Source organism: Rattus norvegicus, chromosome 9 (genome assembly GCF_021556685.1).
Source record: "Rattus norvegicus strain SHRSP/BbbUtx chromosome 9, alternate assembly SHRSP_T2T, whole genome shotgun sequence".
In the NCBI taxonomy this organism is placed as follows: domain Eukaryota; kingdom Metazoa; phylum Chordata; class Mammalia; order Rodentia; family Muridae; genus Rattus; species Rattus norvegicus.
In genome coordinates this window covers 120,210,968-120,229,093 of record NC_141542.1, presented here as the reverse complement: position 1 = coordinate 120,229,093, position 18,126 = coordinate 120,210,968, and the positions used below count along the sequence as shown (strand labels likewise).

The 18,126-nt window shown below is 44.0% G+C and overlaps 1 protein-coding gene across 5 annotated transcripts in view; it reads left to right on the top strand.

Moving 5' to 3' along the window:
* The first annotated feature begins 451 nt into the window (after positions 1 to 451).
* The window catches only part of Tmem232 (transmembrane protein 232), a 255,084-nt gene continuing 237,409 nt past the window's right edge, over positions 452 to 18,126 (top strand). For 3 of the 5 annotated variants that reach the window (XR_015628864.1, XM_087567424.1, XM_087567423.1), the window contains exons 1-3: positions 452 to 536; positions 5,859 to 5,943; positions 10,258 to 10,371. The gene's annotated coding sequence lies outside the window, so the exon portion shown is untranslated. Of the gene's footprint in view, positions 537 to 5,858; positions 5,944 to 10,257; positions 10,372 to 15,176; positions 15,299 to 18,126 lie in introns of those variants that run through there. The other 2 variants (XM_087567425.1, XR_015628865.1) reach the window with 2 other exon arrangements.

Here is an 18,126-nt window from a genome sequence, read left to right as displayed (position 1 = left end):
GTCCACCCCCTACCAAAAAAAAAATAAAGAAAATATGAAAAACCTATTTGAAACGCAATCTTTCCTCTGTTAGCACAGTGTCTTCACAAACTTACAGGGTATTTTTAAGGCATTGAATTTAAACTCGCCCCCTTGTGGTTAGTACGTGTCAAAACACCCTGGGTATTTGGTAAATGACTACAGTTTTGACTGGCTTCAGATTTTCTTCTAAAGAAAGAAATTTGCCAAAAGCTACTTCTTTCAAAGATATACGGTATAACAGAGTCGTAGGCATGGAGGAAGCGCTGACTGCTGCCGAGGCGTTTGTGCGGCTGCTGGGAGGCTACACACAGTACACATGGAATCCGAGCTGTGTTTGCTTGTTTGAACTTATTGCTTATAAACTGAATACACGCGAGGTACGGGTGGGGTAGGGCTGGTGGAATGACAGCTTGTGATTGGCTAAACCCTTGAGACAGTTAAAGGTCAACCCGCTGGCTCCAAGAGCGACTTGCACAGCATTCTTAGCGACCAGCTGGAGAGCCTGGAGCGCTGGGGTGAGTAATTGTAGCTCCAATTGCTGGCGACAGTCCTGCCCTTTAGTAACCTGGACCACAAAAGACACAAATGTAGGTTGAACTTCACCCCTCAGAGTCCCAAAGCCCTGGCTATTTGAAGAGACTTCTAGTCTTTGGGGACTCTAGGCCTATCTACCACGCTTACCGCATCAGACTCCAGATTAGTCTCTGCCCTGCAACTTCCGCATTTGGTAGAGGCAGTGTTTTGGGGGAGAGTATAGAAGGTGGGGCAGCTCTGGTAACAGCTCCAGGGCATCTCCAGTTGCCTTGCTGATCAGTCTCCATGTTCTCCAGCAGTTCAACTCTTCCTCTCCCTCCCGCCCGTCTTCTTACCACCTTCCCATCCTTCCTTCTTGGACACGTCCACGTTTGGATTTCCAAAGAGAAAATTCCAACGTGAAGATTGGCACACACATAAAGGGCAAAGAATAGATGGGAACAAATCAAATCAAATCAAAACAAAACCTCACAAGTAACCTAGAAAATAATGTCAAAGTTATCAGTCAGGAAGTATTCCTAGGGGTAGGGAAGAGTGGGGTAGAAGTCTATAATTAAAGTCCATCCGATCGATGCTGTCTTCTCTGTGGTCTCTGGTCACATTCACTTTGTTCTTTAGGGTTATAGTTTAAATCTGGTGTTCCCTAATGGAAGCTACATTTCCAAAGACTTGATCTTGTTTTTAAAAGTTCTCAAAAGTCGCCTTTTATGTCGCCTACATATCTCAAAGCTTGTTTTAATTGAAGCTTTAAAAGGCTGTCCAGAGATTAATATTAACTTTCTAGAAGGAAAAGCATGCGGACAAACTGCCAAGAAACCAGGCATTTTGCTGGAGCTTGTTCAGTACGAGCGATGTCTCAGGAATGTTTTGATTTTTCATGTAAGTCTTTGGCTGCAAGGTAAGCGCTAGATTTTCATCTTCCTGAGAACTATTGAACGTTCCCCCAAAATGTATTCATTCATATAATTAATTCCAGGAAGTACTGTTCTAAAAAGTTCTTCTTGTCAATAAATTTGGAGAAAATTACATATCACATTGTCATTCAGGATTCATTATATATGCACACATACTAATAACCCCCCCCCCAAATCTTGCAGCATGACAGTCTACATAAATTTGTTCAGTCTAGGGTTCAATCCAGTCCGGTGATTAAAATAATTAATCACATAGCTTTTTGAATGGATTTCAATGTAAGAGATTATATTTCACACTGCACTTTCGAGAATTACTATTTTAAATTAACTGTGGTTTCTTGCTTCTTCCTCTTCCTCTTCCTCTTCCTCTTCTTCTTCTTCTTCTTCTTCTTCTTCTTCTTCTTCTTCTTCTTCTTCTTCTTCTTCTTCTTCTTTCTTCTTCGTTCATTTCTTCAAATGTTTCTGGTTTATTCAGTACAAGCCCGCACTCCCTCAAAATGACTCTAGCACACTAATGAATTATTTTACCCCCAGTGCTTTGTGCTGTATTTCAGCAGTAACATCTGTGTTAACTGTTTAGGGCTACCAGTTTCCCACAGTAACACAGCGGATGCTTTGTTGACACCACGACTCTAACATCATGGAATCTAGCATCTTGCACAGGCTCTATAACTATTCGAATAACTAAAAGTAGTCATTAATTTTTCCCTCTATAATGCCTATCTTATAGAAGACCAGTTAGATGCTTTTAATAACAGCCCCCAAAGTGCAAACCGTGGCCATTTGGTGGTGGTAGATGTTTTTTGTGTAGAGTAGGTGTGAGTTGAGGACTGATTGCTTTGGGTAGTTCAGGGAATGGGGATTTGAGAAGTGGCTCATCTTGTTCATTGGTAAATTGTAAATAGAAATCCCAGGTTAAGAGCAGTGTTTGGGGTCAGGGGAGGAAGGCAACACATATGGCTTTCTAAGTATTTGTCTACATGTTAGGAGTCCAAAACAGTCTGAAAAATAAATCTAGATTTTGAATGAAGTCAGACTGTAGGTAGAAGTCCAGGGGTCATTGGTCTGTCATGCACTTGACAGCATGAGGCTAGATTGCCTCAACTCCAGAGAGATAAGAGGGTGGGGAAATGTGCTTTGGCCACAAGGTTGATAGGAATATGTAAATTCGTTGTATGTGGATGTACTTCGTAAACCATGAAGTGCTATGCAGGACATATGTTCCTTAGTTCCAGAAGATTCCCTGAGGAAATACATTGAATTTGATTTTCAGGAGTGTGAGGAATGGCTTAGGGGGTTGCATTTGATGAAACACACCCCTCGAACTTTAACACCAGTAGTTCACCCAAACAGGGACTTGTCCTTTCAGTAACAACACCAAGATACACATGAGAGAGCTTAGTTGTGGTTTCCCAGTGCTGTGTGTTCTGCACCTCTGTTGGTCAATTTCCTACATGCTTCTCATCTTCATGATCATTTCACCCAGGAAGGTAGAAGAAACAGAAAGTAAGAAAGAAGGCTACGTGGATCTACCAGAAAGGCAGACTTTCTCCAATTACCTATTCAGATTTAGAAACATGTATGCATACGTATACATGTATATAACATATGTATATGTACAAGCATGTATGTAACAACACTTAATGAAAAAGGAAGCCATGGATCTTGAAGTGAGTGGGGAGGGGAGTATGGGAGGGCACAGAGAGGGGAGATGATGTTCTTACACTATAATCTCAAAGAGTAGAAGAAATAATTTACAAAAAGTTTTAGATTGTGCTTTTAGTTGCAAAAGAAAATTCACCAGTCTTGCCAAGAGCACCCAACCGAGAGTGCTGCCTCCGTGAGGACACTGAGGACCAACAAAACGAAGGCAGAGTGAGATTCCAGGGCCATGGTACCCGCCACAGCAGGGCAGAAAAATATGTCCATGGTAAGAGCTGCAGAAAGAAGTAGGACTTCACTTGTGGCTAAAACGTGGATTGAGAAACACAAAACGATTGACCAAAATCTCCTGAACACAGGTCGAGAAATCCTAAATAAAGTATCATCAGAATGAAACCAACAATGTACAAGCAGAATTAATTCTGGGTCTTATATTTCTACACTTGTTGGCTTACACACACACACACACACACACACACACACACACACACACACACAGAGTCACACACACAAATATACACATGCACGCCCATACATACAGACATATCACAATCCCTTCCCCCACCCCACCTTGCATACACACACTCATACATGTAAATACTACAGAAACTCACAATATAAAAGCTTACTCTGTGGCATGGTTTGAAATTTAATTCATTATTCCTCAAGGTAGGCTATCAGGGTAGGGTGCTGTTGTTTTCTTGAGAACATCTTTTCTCTTCATGGAGCACTCTCAGAGTCTGGGAATCTATCTATCTATCTATCTATCTATCTATCTATCTATCTATCTATCTATCTACCTACCTCATCTATCTATCTATCTATCTATCTATCTATCTATCTATCTATCATCTATCTACCTACCTACCCATCCATCCATCCATCCATCCATCCATCCATCCATCCATCCATCTCTATCTCCTATCTCCTATCTATCTATCTATCTATCTATCTATCTATCTATCTATCTATCTATCTTCTATCTATCAATCTATCTATCATCTATCTATCATCTATCTATCTATCTCTATCTATCTCTATCTATCATTTATCTATCATTTATCTATCATCTATCTATCTATCATCTATCTATCATCTATCTATCATCTATCTATCATCTATCTATCATCTATCTATCATCTATCTATCTATCTATCTATCTATCTATCTATCTATCTATCTATCTATCTATCTATCTATCTATCTATCATCTATCATCTATCTATTCTATCTATTCTATCTATTCTATCTATCATCAGCTCTGGACAGACACAGAATCCTGCACCACAGTAGTCAGTGACAGGCATCTCCGTGCAGTTGCAGATGATGCCCAGCAGGTGGTGCTATCCTTGGGAGCTAGAGCTACTCTTCGAGCACAGAGGGATTGTTCTGCGGCGATAAGCTCCTCAGGACCAGAAGCTGGGACGTCAGATTGGTTATTGCTTACTGGAACACCATATATTTATACTGAGCACCAGAGACCACCCCATGAAACTCTTGATTATTCTTACCTTGAGGATGGTATTCATTCCATTAGAGTCTGTCTTCTTTATGGTCGCTTAGGGGAAAATGTCTTGTAACTTTACCAGGAGTGACTGTTTCTCTTACAACCCGTTAGATTTTAAGCTTCTGAACACAGTAAATTGTGGCTTTGAGCATTATTTTTAAGACAAACTTGTAGCACACCCCTGGCAAATGAATAAATGTGATTTTATGACACGAACATACCTACCTCACCCTACCTTATTTCTTTATTCCTTTTTACTCTTTTATCTAGCTTTTGCCCACTTAAGATCTATTCTGCTTCTGCATCTGGTCATTTCCTGAATGCATCCCGAAAACGTTTATAAATGACGAGGTGTCAGTAGCTGGGCACACACAGAGTGTTGGGTTATTAGTGGAAAGGATAACCCAGCACGAGGCACTGAGCTGGGATTGTACTCCAGGAGCTGACTCTGCCTGCCAGAAGAAATAAATGTAACTGAAAGAAAGGTGGAAACAACGTTAACTTGGAAAACCAGTGAATGTTTCAAAGCCAGGCAGGTTAATCAAAGGGCAGGCACCAGTGTAACTCCATAGAAAGAGTACACGGGCCCTGACCCATTCATTCTTCATCTTCCCTGTCATAGTCAGGGTTTCTATCCCTGCACAAACATCATGACCTAGAAGCAAGTTGGGGAGGAAAGGGTTTATTCAGCTTACACTTTCCACATTGCTGTTCATCACCAAAGGAAGTCAGGACTGGAACTCAAGCAGGTCAGGAAGCAGGAGCTGATGCAGAGGCCATGGAGGGATGTTACTTACTGGCTTGCTTCCCCTGGCTTGCTCAGCTTGCTTTCTTATAGAACCCAGGACCACCAGCCCAGGGATGGCACCACCCACAAGGGCCCGCCCCCTTGATCACTAATTGAGAAAACGCTTTACAGCTGGGTCTCTTGGAGACATTTCTTCAAGGGAGGCTCCTTTCTCTGTGATAACTCCAGCTGTGTCAGGTTGACACGCAAAACCAGCCGGTACATCCCCTAAGGTGAACTTGAGTGAGCTTTTCCAGTTGTCAGCGTGGCTAAGAAAATGGAAATCCATTTTCCTGGAGTTTCTTCATGGTCAGCCCTGCTGTCTCTCGTCAAGGGCGGTTTGCTAGTAGTCTGCCTACTCTTCCGACCCAAGTTAGACGTTACATTTCTGATGATGAGGCTGAGAGGTCGGACTCTTGTTCTCTCCCCACAGAGAGGAGACGCGGCAGCCATCCAGCAAAGACCATTGAGCCCTGACATCCCTCGCTCCTGTTCATCCTGAATGTTCACCGTGAAACGTAAGTCTACATGGCTACCTGCACCTCAGTTGTTACAGTGACATCTTGGGGACATTCCCCGGGAGGCAAAGCAGCTATGTATGTGAAGACATGGACTTTGTCTCTTATACTTGTCAAGGTGGTTAGCACAATATTAAATAAATAATAAAAAACCCCAATGATGACAAGTGACTGCATGGAAGTAGGAGGGGGGACACTCAGTCACTGTCAGCGGCAGTGAAAACGGATACGGCCTCCATAGAGGTCAGTGTGGCGGTTCCTTAAAAAGCTAAAAATAGATCCACCATGTGACCCAGCTATACCACCAGCGCTGGCCGGTCTCCTGTCCACTTGATACACTAACCAGAAACCAGAGTTGTCCGAAAGGAGGACACATCAACTGAGAAACCGCAGCCATAGTATCTGGCTGTAAGGCATTTTCTTCATCGGTGGTTGATGGAGGAGAGTCCAGCCCCTTGTGGGTGGGGCCATCCCTGGCTTGGTGGTTTATAAGAAAGCAGGCTGAGCAAGCTATGGGGAGCAAGCCAGTAAGCAGCACCTCTTTATGGCCTCAGCATCAGCTCCTGCCCCTAGGGTCCAGCCCTATTTGATGTCCTGTTCTGACTTCCTTTGATGATGAACAGCGATATGGGGGTGTAGGTTAAATAACCATCCCCTCCCCTTGCTTCTGTGGTCATGCTGTAGCAATAGAAACTCTAACTAAGACACCACTCTTGGACAGATACCCAAAGGACTCTGTATCCTGCCTCAGAGACACCTGGCGATTTATGTTCACTGCTGCTCTATTTATAAAAGCCCAGAAATGGAAACATGCTGGATGTCCATCTGTTGATCCACACTGGTCAATCTAACATAGTCCCTTTAATACAGCAGCTCCTGCCATTTAGTTCACTGAGATCGGTAGGGGTAGCTAAAGGGAGCCCTTCTTAGGTCAGAACAAACCTCAAAAACTTGCCTCAAAGGAACCTATACCCAAATTAAATTGGGTCGGTGTCCTAGTTAACTTCGACTCTCCGCTTGGCGCAGCCTTGAATGATGTGAGACTGGAGTCTCAGTTGACAGACGGTCCCGGTCACACTGTTGAGGACTGCTTTCATTACTGACTGATGTAGGAGGAACCAGCCCACTCTGGGCTGCACCATCCCTAGGCCATGTGGTGTTCAGCTGTATAAGAAAGCTTGGTAAGCACAAGCCCGTGAGCCAGCAGAGCAAGCAGTGTTCCTTTACGTTTTCTGCTCCAAGCTCCTGACAGAGTTTCTACCGTGGCTGCCCACCAGTGATGGACTGTACTGTTCCTCCCTGAGTTGCTTTTGGTTACTGTTTTATCCCACCAACAGAAACCAGACTACACCCATCATTTTGCTGACCAATTTTGTTCTGTAGAACATTTTTTTTAAAGATTTATTTATTTTATTTTTATGAGTACACTGTAGCTGTCTTCAGACACACTAGGAGAGGGATCAGATCTCATCACAGATGGTTGTGAGCCACCATGTGGTTGCTGGGAATTGAACTCAGGACCTGTGGAAGAGCAGTCAGTGCTCTTAATCACTGAGCCATCCCTCTAGCCCTCTGTAGAATATTTTTAAAGTAATGAAACAATCATTTGACAATTACCAGAGACTAATGGGTTGGATCTAACACATAGGGGGCCTACTGTGTGTGTGTGTGTGTGTGTGTGTGTGTGTGTGTGTGTGAGAGAGAGAGAGAGAGAGAGAGAGAGAGAGAGAGAGAGAGAGAAGACAGTCAAAGACAGCATGACAAATCCACTGTTTCCCCGTGAGTACTGTATGTGTGCGTGGCTGTGCTTTCAGTGTGGTACCAAAGGCTTCACACTGAAAGGGAATTGAAATAACCTAGCCAAGGCACGTGTGCACGAGCCCAGAGGAGGAAGAAAAATAACCTCTAGATGTGGAGAATGTGCCCATAATTGCTGTTACAATATTACCTCAAATGGTCATTTTTCAAAAAAAAAGTTGGCAAAACATGCAAGGATCAGGAAAATGCGACTTATAGACAGGAGGAGAAAGTGAGTAAGGTTTTTCTTAAAAGGGACGAGCTGTCAGATTAACAGCCCAATCCTTTAAAGAGTCCATATTTAAAGAAATCAGGGAAGAAATCAAGCAAGCATTTAGTAAAATGTAGAATACCAATAAAGGCAGAAACACACACACACACACACACACACACACACACACACACACACACACTCTACATATGAAATAAATGAAACATTTGGAATTGAAAGTCTAAAAACCAAAGCTGACCAAAGAACGAGAGGAAAAGTGAGCCCTTTACAGCATACTTAGGTTTGTCTAACAAGAACACTAGGGGAGAAGAGAAAGATGCAGGAGAAACAAAAACAATTCAAAAACAGAACAACCCCAAACCCAGAGATACAAACATCCCAAACGTGCTCCAAAGGAGCAGTGAGTTCCGATGCGAGGAAGCAGGGGGGCTCACGCTGGGGCTCACACTGAGACTTGTCAGCATAGACAGGCCACAAGGAGCTACGAAGATGATGTAACTGGAAAGGAGCAAGAGAGAACAGTGCTCTGCTCATAAAAGGGTTCACACAATGGGACGGCTGCTCTCGGATGTCAACTTGTCTACATCTGGAATGAACTAAAAAACCCCAAGTAAAAGGCATACCCGTGAGTAACTTCTGCCTAATCTGAAGTGTAAAGACACAGCTAATCCTGGCCACACCTTCTGGAAGTCTATGGAAGGACTTAGAAGAAGGAAGCTTGTGCTCTTCACCTGCTTGCTCTCGCCTTGCTAGTCCATTCCTTCACTGGCACCGGAGCCGACTTCTTTGTGATTCCAGCATCTACTGAAGACCAGATGAGACAGAGCAACTACAGGGTACTTGGACTTTCCATTCCTAGACAGCCAGTGTTGGATTAGCTGGACCACAGATCACACACACACACACACACACACACACACACACACACACACACGCAGAGGGAGAGGGGAGAGGGAGAGGGAGAGGGGAAGAGGAGGAGAGGGAGAGGGAGAGGGAGAGGGAGAGGGAGAGGGAGAGGGAGAGGGAGAGGGAGAGAGTTTCATTCTATACTTCTTTTCCTCTAGAGAAACCCTGACTAATACAGATTGACAATTGACTTCTTGTTAGCAACAACAAAGCCAGAAAAGCAACAGAAGAATGTATTCAAAAGTTCTAAAAGTTAAAAAAAAACAACTAAAGCTAGATACCATCCTAGCAAGACTTAAAACAAAAAGGGAGGGTAAAATGTGGGATTCCAAGATAAATGAAAGGTGAGGGCATTTGCTGCTAGCAGATTTACTCTATAAGAAATAATCTGCTGTTATTCTCTTACATTGTCTTATATTGGCTGAGTCAACCGTCTGTGAAACCTCCAAAGTTTGAGCCTCAAGGTCTATTCAAAAACCTTCTCCTCATATCATTCTGTATATTTCTTCTCAGAATACAGTTTCAAAATCTTTTTAAGAAAAAAGGGGTTGGGGATTTAGCTCAGTGGTAGAGCGCTTGCCTAGCAAGCGCAAGGCCCTGGGTTCGGTCCCCAGCTCCGAAAAAAAGAAAAAAAAAGAAAAAAAAAAAAGAAAAAAAAAACTGTGGTGCAACATTTCTCGGGGGAAATGTGAGCAGTGTTTGCTCACTCCAGTGAGGGTGCTAATAAGTCAACGTGACGACTCCACCCAAGCCTGATGTGTGAAACCGTGATTTCATTTAGATTGCTTGCTGGAGTGTGCATGGCAAGGTATACTGACGAGAACAGGGATGGCGGGAAGCAGCGGCCCTCCACTGCATTGCAGAAGCAACCACAAGGAAGGCTGCTACATAAAAATCCACCTTCACTGAACTGTCCAGTTCCTGTCCTGTAGGATCTCCCAAGATCATGTGTAGTTCTTGGGGGCCGGGAGGAGCTAATGGCTGAAATCCCAACCTGCGATCCCCTTCTTCCCCTCCTTCCGTTAGGAACTGTCAGTCAATCATCACCACAGAGCCACCCTCACTATCCCACTCTGTTTATTTCACAGCTACTGGGCTTGTTGCACTCAAGGTGACAATGGACTGGTCATGCCACACTTGGAGGAAAAGGGCGTATTAAAATGAAATGCAAGCACAGACGAGTTCTTTATTGCTCATGTAAGGATTTGGGGCTTAGATATGTAAAATCCCAAGTTCTTCTAATTCTTAAAAGAGATATCCTTCATGAAGTCTGCACGGAACAGCACTCTAAGATCAAACGCATAAATACATTTGCAAGAGTATATATGCAGATTCATACTGAGTTATATCGATAGCTATATACTATTGTGCTATTTCAGCTGATTCAAATGGATATGACCCAGGAGATCATCACAGACTCAAACCTTCAGATGCTTCTGAGTTCTGAGGAAAACAATCTGTGAAGCCTTAAAAACACCTGGATTCAAGCTCAGGTAAAGACCAGCATATATAAATATCAGTGCCACAACACAGCCCTTGCCTCAGAGAATAAAAGATGGTTTATTCTTAATCCAAAAGTGGGTGACCACAGTCTAGGATCAGAGATTTGCGTTACCCTAAATAATCATGTCGTGCTAGAGGAATGGTGTCACGAAATCTTATTAGGTACAGAACAAAGACTGTCCTAAGTCAAGGAGAATCGTAGGTACAAGTTATGGCAAAGTGAAGAAGCCACCTTACAAGTTTTAAACGCTCTCTGGTTATGTTCTGAGCCTCTGGGTGGGTGGAAGATGGTGGTTTGCTAAGAATACATTTGAATGGTTTTGACAGTCACAAGGAGGTAAGGTCAGACACAGAGGTGGGCAGTAAATGCTTTCAGAAAGGCCAAAAATAGCCCAGGGAACTTGGTCCTAGTCTGCAACTTCTTATCCCGTAACCAGGGAGTTTGGTGTTCAGCCTTGTAGATTCTTTAAGACAGGCGAGTCTTCTGATTCCCGGGGATTAGAGTTCAAGGAAGAGCAATGAATTTTTAATCGCACCCCAGGTTGCTTCTGAGAGCTATCTGAAAGGATATATCAGTTTTCTGCCCCTTTTCTAGGGTAGGAATTGAGCAACTCATGAGGGAATAGTGATGGAACTCCTGAGAAATGCCCTTAGTACTGGCAGTAGTCTTCAGAAGGAATTCCTTCTGTTTTGTGCTCCGTTATTGACTTGGAGGACTCTTTTTTTTTTTTTTTTGTCTTTTTTTTTTTTGTCTACTTCTATATGGCAGCATGCTTTTTCTCTTCTCTGAACAACTATTCCAGGTAGTCAGGTCAATAACATGGATTAAAGGACCATCCCCAGTGAATCAGGTTTACCTGAATATAAGGTACTTTTCCTTCCCAGAATACCTAGAACCCAGTGCTGTCCTTTTTTTTTTTTTTATTAACTTGAGTATTTCTTATTTACATTTCGAGTGTTATTCCCTTTCCCGTTTTCCAGGCCAACATCCCCCTAACCCCTCCCCCCTTCTATGTGGGTGTTCCCCTCCCCATCCTCCCCCCATTACCACCCTCCCCCCAACAATTACATTCATTCGGGGTTCAGTCTTGGCAGGACCAAGGGCTTCCCCTTCCACTGGTGCTCTTACTAGCATATTCATTGCTACCTATGAGGTCAGAGTCCAGGGTCAGTCCATGTATAGTCTTTGGGTAGTGGCTTAGTCCCTGGAAGCTCTGGTTGGTTGGCATTGTTGTTCATATGGGGTCTCAAACCCCTTCAAGCTCTTTCAGTCCTTTCTCTGATTCCTTCAACGGGGGTCCTGTTCTCAGTTCAGTGGTTTGCTGCTGGCATTCGCCTCTGTGTTTGCTGTATTCTTGCTGTGTCTCTCAGGAGAGATCTACATCCGGTTCCTGTCGGCCTGCACTTCTTTGCTTCATCCATCTTGTCTAATTGGGTGGCTGTATATGTATGGGCCACATGTGGGGCAGGCTCTGAATGGGTGTTCCTTCTGTGTCTGTTTTAATCTTTGCCTCCCTATTCCCTGCCAAGGGTATCCTTGTTCCCCTTTAAAAGAAGGAGTGAAGCATTCACATTTTGATCATCCGTCTTGAGTTTCATGTGTTCTATGCATCTAGGGTAATTCAAGCATTTGGGCTAATAGCCACGTATTGGAGGACTCTTTTAAATTCAGTCAGTGGCTCTTTTGCTCACTGAAAACCTGTACTCAAGGTTTGCATTGTATCGGTTTTCTACTCACTGTGAATCCTCACGTTCATGATTAGTGCCATCAACTTTGCTTCCTTGCTCTTGAATCATTGGTCCATTCTACATCACTCAAAAGAAACAAAGCAAGCGCCACTCTCAGAGGGGAGAGTGCTCTGATGTCTGTGGACGTTCTGTTTGGTTGGATTTCTGACCAATAAACTTTGACTGCTGCATCACCCAAGCTCACCCCAGAATGGGTAACAGCTTGCAAAACTGGGAACCTGTGGTACACTGCACAGCCTGTGGTCAGTTCAAAGGGTGACAAGACTGTCCTTTCCAGGTTCCTCAGCTGGTCTGAGCTTCTTCGAGGCAGTTAAGCTTCTTCCAGCCTGCTTGGCAGGATTGGGAATCTTTGCAACTTGGCTTGTTTGAGAGTGACTCTCAGCAGTCTTTACTGTTGCTCTTGGGGAAGGAGGAGCCCAGTGAACCTGGCCAGTTTCAGGGACTTCCTGAAGCTCTTCAGTTGTGTGTGCTTGAGTGCGTGTGTGTGTGTGTGTGTGTGTGTGTGTGTGTGTGTGTGTGCGTGCATATGCAGACCAACCTCAGGTGTTGCTCTTCTGCATATCTTGTTTGTTATTTTTCTTTTACTTTTGAGATTATAATATGATTACATCATATTTCCTTTTTCTTCTTATACATCTCACACATACCCCTTCTTGCCTTCTTTCAAATTCATATTCTCTTTTCATTAATTGTTGTTACATGCATGTATGCTTATGTATATACATATGTATTATAACTATAACCTTCTCTGTTTGTATAATGTTACTTGTGTTTTCCAAGCTAGTCATTTGCTATTGGATAACCATTTGCTGTGCTCTTCCCTGGGGAAGACTATTTCTCTGACTTTTAGCATTTCTTTCTTTTTTTTTTTTTTTTTTTTTTTTTTGGAGCTGGGGACCGAACCCAGGGCCTTGCGCGTCCTAGGCAAGCGCTCTAACCACTGAGCTAAATCCCCAACCCCTTACTTTTAGCATTTCTTAAGCCCTGTAGTTCTTTGTGTGGGGCTGATGCCTCATGAGTTTCCCTGTCCACTTTGGCATGACTGCCTTTCAGCAAAATCTGGGCCCTCTGGCTCTTAGAATCTTTCTGCCTCCTCACTGCAATGTTCCCTGAGCCTGAGGTGCAGTAAAAATTTTGTAAATTTTGTAAAAATATCCATCAGGCACGGGCTCTTGAGAATAGGTCTGCCTTTAGCCTAGAGCTCTCCAAAAAGACTGTACAGCTGGTCGATGAGCTCTAAAGAGCCCCCAGTCTCCCCTTAGCCAGCACTGGGATGACAAACAAACCCGACCACGCTCCATTTTTTTTTAGCTGACTTTGAGGGTGGGGTAGGGCCATCAAATTAACATCCTTGCGATTTTATACAAGCAAACACTTTACTGACAAAGACCTCTCTCAGGCCCCATTCTTGGATTCTAGAACCTCCATCAACTACTGCCAATTTGCAGATAAGGGAATTTTTACACTGTTATTTATATAACATAAAATTTCATTTCCATAGGCCCTTGTCATTGATGTTACTTTGAGTTTGCCTGTGGGATACCTGTTAGTGACTACCTTGTTGTTGTAACAAAATATACATGTTGTAGCAAAATATATGTTGAAAGTATCTTAAGGAAAGAAGTACTTATTTTGGCTTGAAGGTACAGAGGATACAGTCTGTCCATCATGGAGGAGAAGGCAGGGCTCAAGGGCATGGTGTCCCTAATGACTTTGTATCCATAGTCAGGAAGCAGAGAGGGGTGGCTACAGGGCTCTTCTGCCATCTTTTATTCAGTCTAAGGCATCCTGCCAACAGCTGGTTCATTCAGGGTGTGTCTTCTCTCTCCAGTCTAAGGCCCCACAGATATTCCCACTAAGGCCTACTAAGTGCCTACCTCCAGCCAAACTGACAATGGAGATTAAGCACCACATGGCGTGAGGAAGCAGATACTGGTAACACTGCTGTGATGGTTTGAATATGCTTGGCCCAGGGAGCGGCACTATTTGGAAGTGTGGCCTTGTTGGAGTAGGTGTGTCACTGTAGGTGTGGGCTTTAAGACCCTAGCTGCCTGCCTGGAAGTCAGTATTCTGCTAGCAGCCTTCAGATGAAGATGTAGAACTCTCAGCTCTGTCTGCACCATGCCTGCCTGGATGCTGCCCTGTTTCCACCTTGATGATGATGGACTGAACCTCTGAACCTGTAAACCAGCCCCAATTAAATGTTGTTTTTTTTTTTTCTAAGACTTGTATTGGTCACAGCAATAAAACCCTAACTAAGATAATTGCTTTTTACAAGATGTCTAGGAGAGGTTGTCTGCAAAGAATAAAGTCTACAGTTTTCTTCTTGATTGTCTACATGATCTCACTCCTCTGTGGAGAGGTCATTACTGGTCAGGAGGATACAGATAAACTGTGTATCCTCTGTACACCATGGAGGCCTTTCCTGATCACCACGATTTATCCTGCACTATTAGAGTTCTGTACTAACTAATGCCCAGTGTCCTCAAGATCGAGAGTTTGCTTCCTCTAGTCATGTCTAATGTTCTAGAGCACAGAATCAGGACAGAGCTGTTCTTCACTCTATGGATTCATGCCCCTCCTCCCCCTTTTTCCAGCCAGACTTTGTCACAGAGAAATTCGGATATTCTGTCACACACAGCTGCTTACACTTCTGTGTCTAATAGTGAAGGCTTCATAGAGAACCACAGGTCAGCCACTTCTCTGTTTAGGCAGTCGGGTCATTCCAGTTGCTCATCGGTTGATCGCATGAGTTCTGTGTGGTTTGGTTTTTATCCTCACCTTTTCAACCCAAAACTTTACACGTCTTCAGCTTAGGGAAGCCCTTCACCTTTCTGGCCAATCTCTTTTCTCTGGTGGCTCTCCTACTTTTTAAGAAACGACTTCCAGACCTTCTTAGTTACGGTCAAATGACAAAAGTGAGAACAACGGAAAGGTTTGTATGTTGTACTAGAATGTTTCAGCCAGAGAGAATTATCAGTTTTATTCCACATTCTAGATTCTTTGCTCATTAAACAATGGTATTTATGCTGCTTAGTACCTCATGTCTTTAATCTCTGCATTCAGAGGCAGAGGCAGGCAGATCTCTACCAGTGAGTTCCAGGACAGCCAGGACTACACACAGAGAAACCCTGTTTTGAAGCAACCAGACAAACACAAACAATACAGGTACATTTATAAAATTCAGTACCAAAACAGATAAAAATTATATGAGAAAGATGTAAATCTATTTCTTTTTTACTTTTTTGTTTAAAATTTACTTTACATACTGATAGAAGCTCTCTCGTCTCCTCACAACCTCTCCCCCACCATAGTCTCTCCTCCTTTGCCCCTACTCTCCTTCTCTGAGAAAAGGAACCCCCCTCCCCTCTAACCCCTGTAACAAACTATATCAAGTCACTGCAGGACTGGCCACATCCTCTCCCACTGAGGCCAGAAGAGGCAGCCTAGTTGAGGGGAACAGGATCCACAGGCAGGCAACAGAATCAAGGCCAGACTCCCTTCCAGTTGTCGGGGGACCTGTATGAACACCAAGCTGCACATCTGCTACACATGTGCAGGGGTCCTCTGTCCAGCACATGCATGGTCTATGGTTTGTGGATCCATCTCTGGGGGCCCCCAATTGTCTAGGTTAGTTGACTCTGTTGGTCTTCTTGTGGAGTTCCTGTCCCCTTCTGGGCCCCCAATCCTTCCCCCAGCTCTTTCACGAGACTCCCCAAGCTCTATCCACTGTTGGCTGTGGGTCTCTGCATCTGTTTCAGTCAGCTGCTGGGTGGAGTCTCTCAGAGGACAGTTATGCTAGGCTCCTGTCTGTAAGCACAGCAGAGTATCATTAATAGTGTTTGGTGCTTGCCCATGGGATGGGTCTCAAGTTAGGCCAGTCATTGGTCGGCCGTTCCCTCAGTCTCTGCTCTGTCACCCGTCCCTGCACTTCTGTAGGCAGGACAGATTTTGGGTAAAAGGTTTCATGGGTAGGTTGGTGTTCTTATCCCTCCACAGCAAGTCCTGCCTGGCCTCAGAAGATGGCTTTCTGTCCCCAACTGCTAGGAGACTCACCTAGAGTCACCCTCACAGACTCCTTGGAGTGTCTCCCATCCTAAGTCTGGCACATCCTAGAGATGCCTCCCCATCCCTGTGCACCCATACATCTAAGTTAAAGTAGATGGCTTTCTAGTTGTCGGTGAACATTTGCAGAATGAGGTGGTATTTTATTTTTGTGGGCAGTTTCCCCCTTAAACTTCCCTGGAGTATGATAACTGTGTCAGCATTGTTTCGTGCGTGCAACCATATCGACATACGGGCCTGTCCTTTCTCACCAAATAACTCAGTCCGAGAAGGTGCCATATTTTTATCATCCTCATATACACAGGAACATCAACCAGATTGCACTTAAAGTGAAGGGTATTGGACACTGTTTGGTAGTACTAGAGACAATTCGGTTAAAAGTAATTTTTATTTCTCGTTTCTGCGTACATGCTTCTTAAATATTGTATACTGATGGTGAAAGTAAAGTGTCCTGTCCCACAGCACACGCCCTATATGGGAGTCCATGGACAATTAGAGTCAGTTCTGCAATCCGCTCGTAGGCTGTTTACCGCATTAGCAGTTTGCATCAAAGCCAAATGGCTTCCCGTGGCGAGTAAAGGCAGTTTAAGACTATGCCTGAGCGAGGTTTGGTCTGTGCTGTCAATTCATAACAGTTTTCCCAAAGGAGTAAACAGTTGATTGGTGGGACAGAAATATAAGCAGCTGCTGTTTAAACTTTAATCACTTTTTTACCCATATCACCCAAAGCCTCCTAAATCATCTTTATTTAAAACATTTGTTCCAACAGTATAGATACAGCTGTTTTATATTCATCGTGTTTATACTTAGTGCTTCCGGAGAATCGCTTATTTAAAAAGGTAAAGTGCTTGTACTGGTTGTTAGTCACAATTGGTGGTCTTAAAAGTCCAATTCCTAGGATTTCGTACTTTAAGCCAACCACGCATGCGTCAAGCCGCTGTTGGCGCCGCGCTCCCCACTTTTATGAGCTGACCCTGCCCCAGGGTGACCTGGGTACTTCTGCATCAGCGCAGTGGTAGGGAAGTGCTCTGCGCTATGGTCTCATCATCTCAGCATTAGGTAGTCTGAACCTTCATGTCAGAAAAGGGGAGGGAGCCCCGAGCCCCACCCAGGACGAGGGGCAATCTGGGAAATGGGGTCGACTGGATGAGCAGGAGTTTATAACTGGAAAATGGGGTCGACTGGATGAGCAGGACTTTATAACTCTCTTGAGTGCCAGTTTACAAGGAAAAACGGAGCACGTTTTCCTCCAGGAAGTACAGCCACCACCATTTCACACCAAATGTGCTTGCCAGCCTTTGCTCTAGACTGGTGCTTACTTCCCCCCAAGCGTTCGAATCACAACTGGCTTTTGCTAGTTTCTTGAATTTGTTATCACAGAGTGAGGGTCTTGTTTCTTACAATAGCGATGGACTGTAACCTGGAATTGTGAACTCATAAAGTTTCCACTCCTAAGTCGCCTCTTGCCTGGATGTTTTTGTCACAGTAGCCGAAAAGGAGAGGTGCGTGGACTGTCAGAGCAGTGTTTGTGAGATTCAAGCTGCTCACACAGCAGTGATTTATTACCAGTGAGAATAGCCCTGCTATCTAGACATCCCACCTGTTGTTTATCTTCCTGATGACCTCCCGTGAATCACCCCCCTGGACACGCTGCTGTACAACGCTTTTACGACTTGGTTTTCACTTTTGAGATGAATTCTCTGGATCATAGTTTAGCTATGCGAATCATTTTCAGAAGCACAAACTGGTTTCCCAAGTATTTAAAGCTTATCTCACTCCCACGGGCCCTGTAGGGGAGTCCCATTGTTCCACACCTAACAACGGGTGTCAGCCAGCATTGTCCTTAGAGTTAGCTAGTGTAGTTAGAAGTAGAATTCCATTATAATTTTAGTCTTAATTTTCCTAAAGGATATTATTTTGAGTGCATTGAC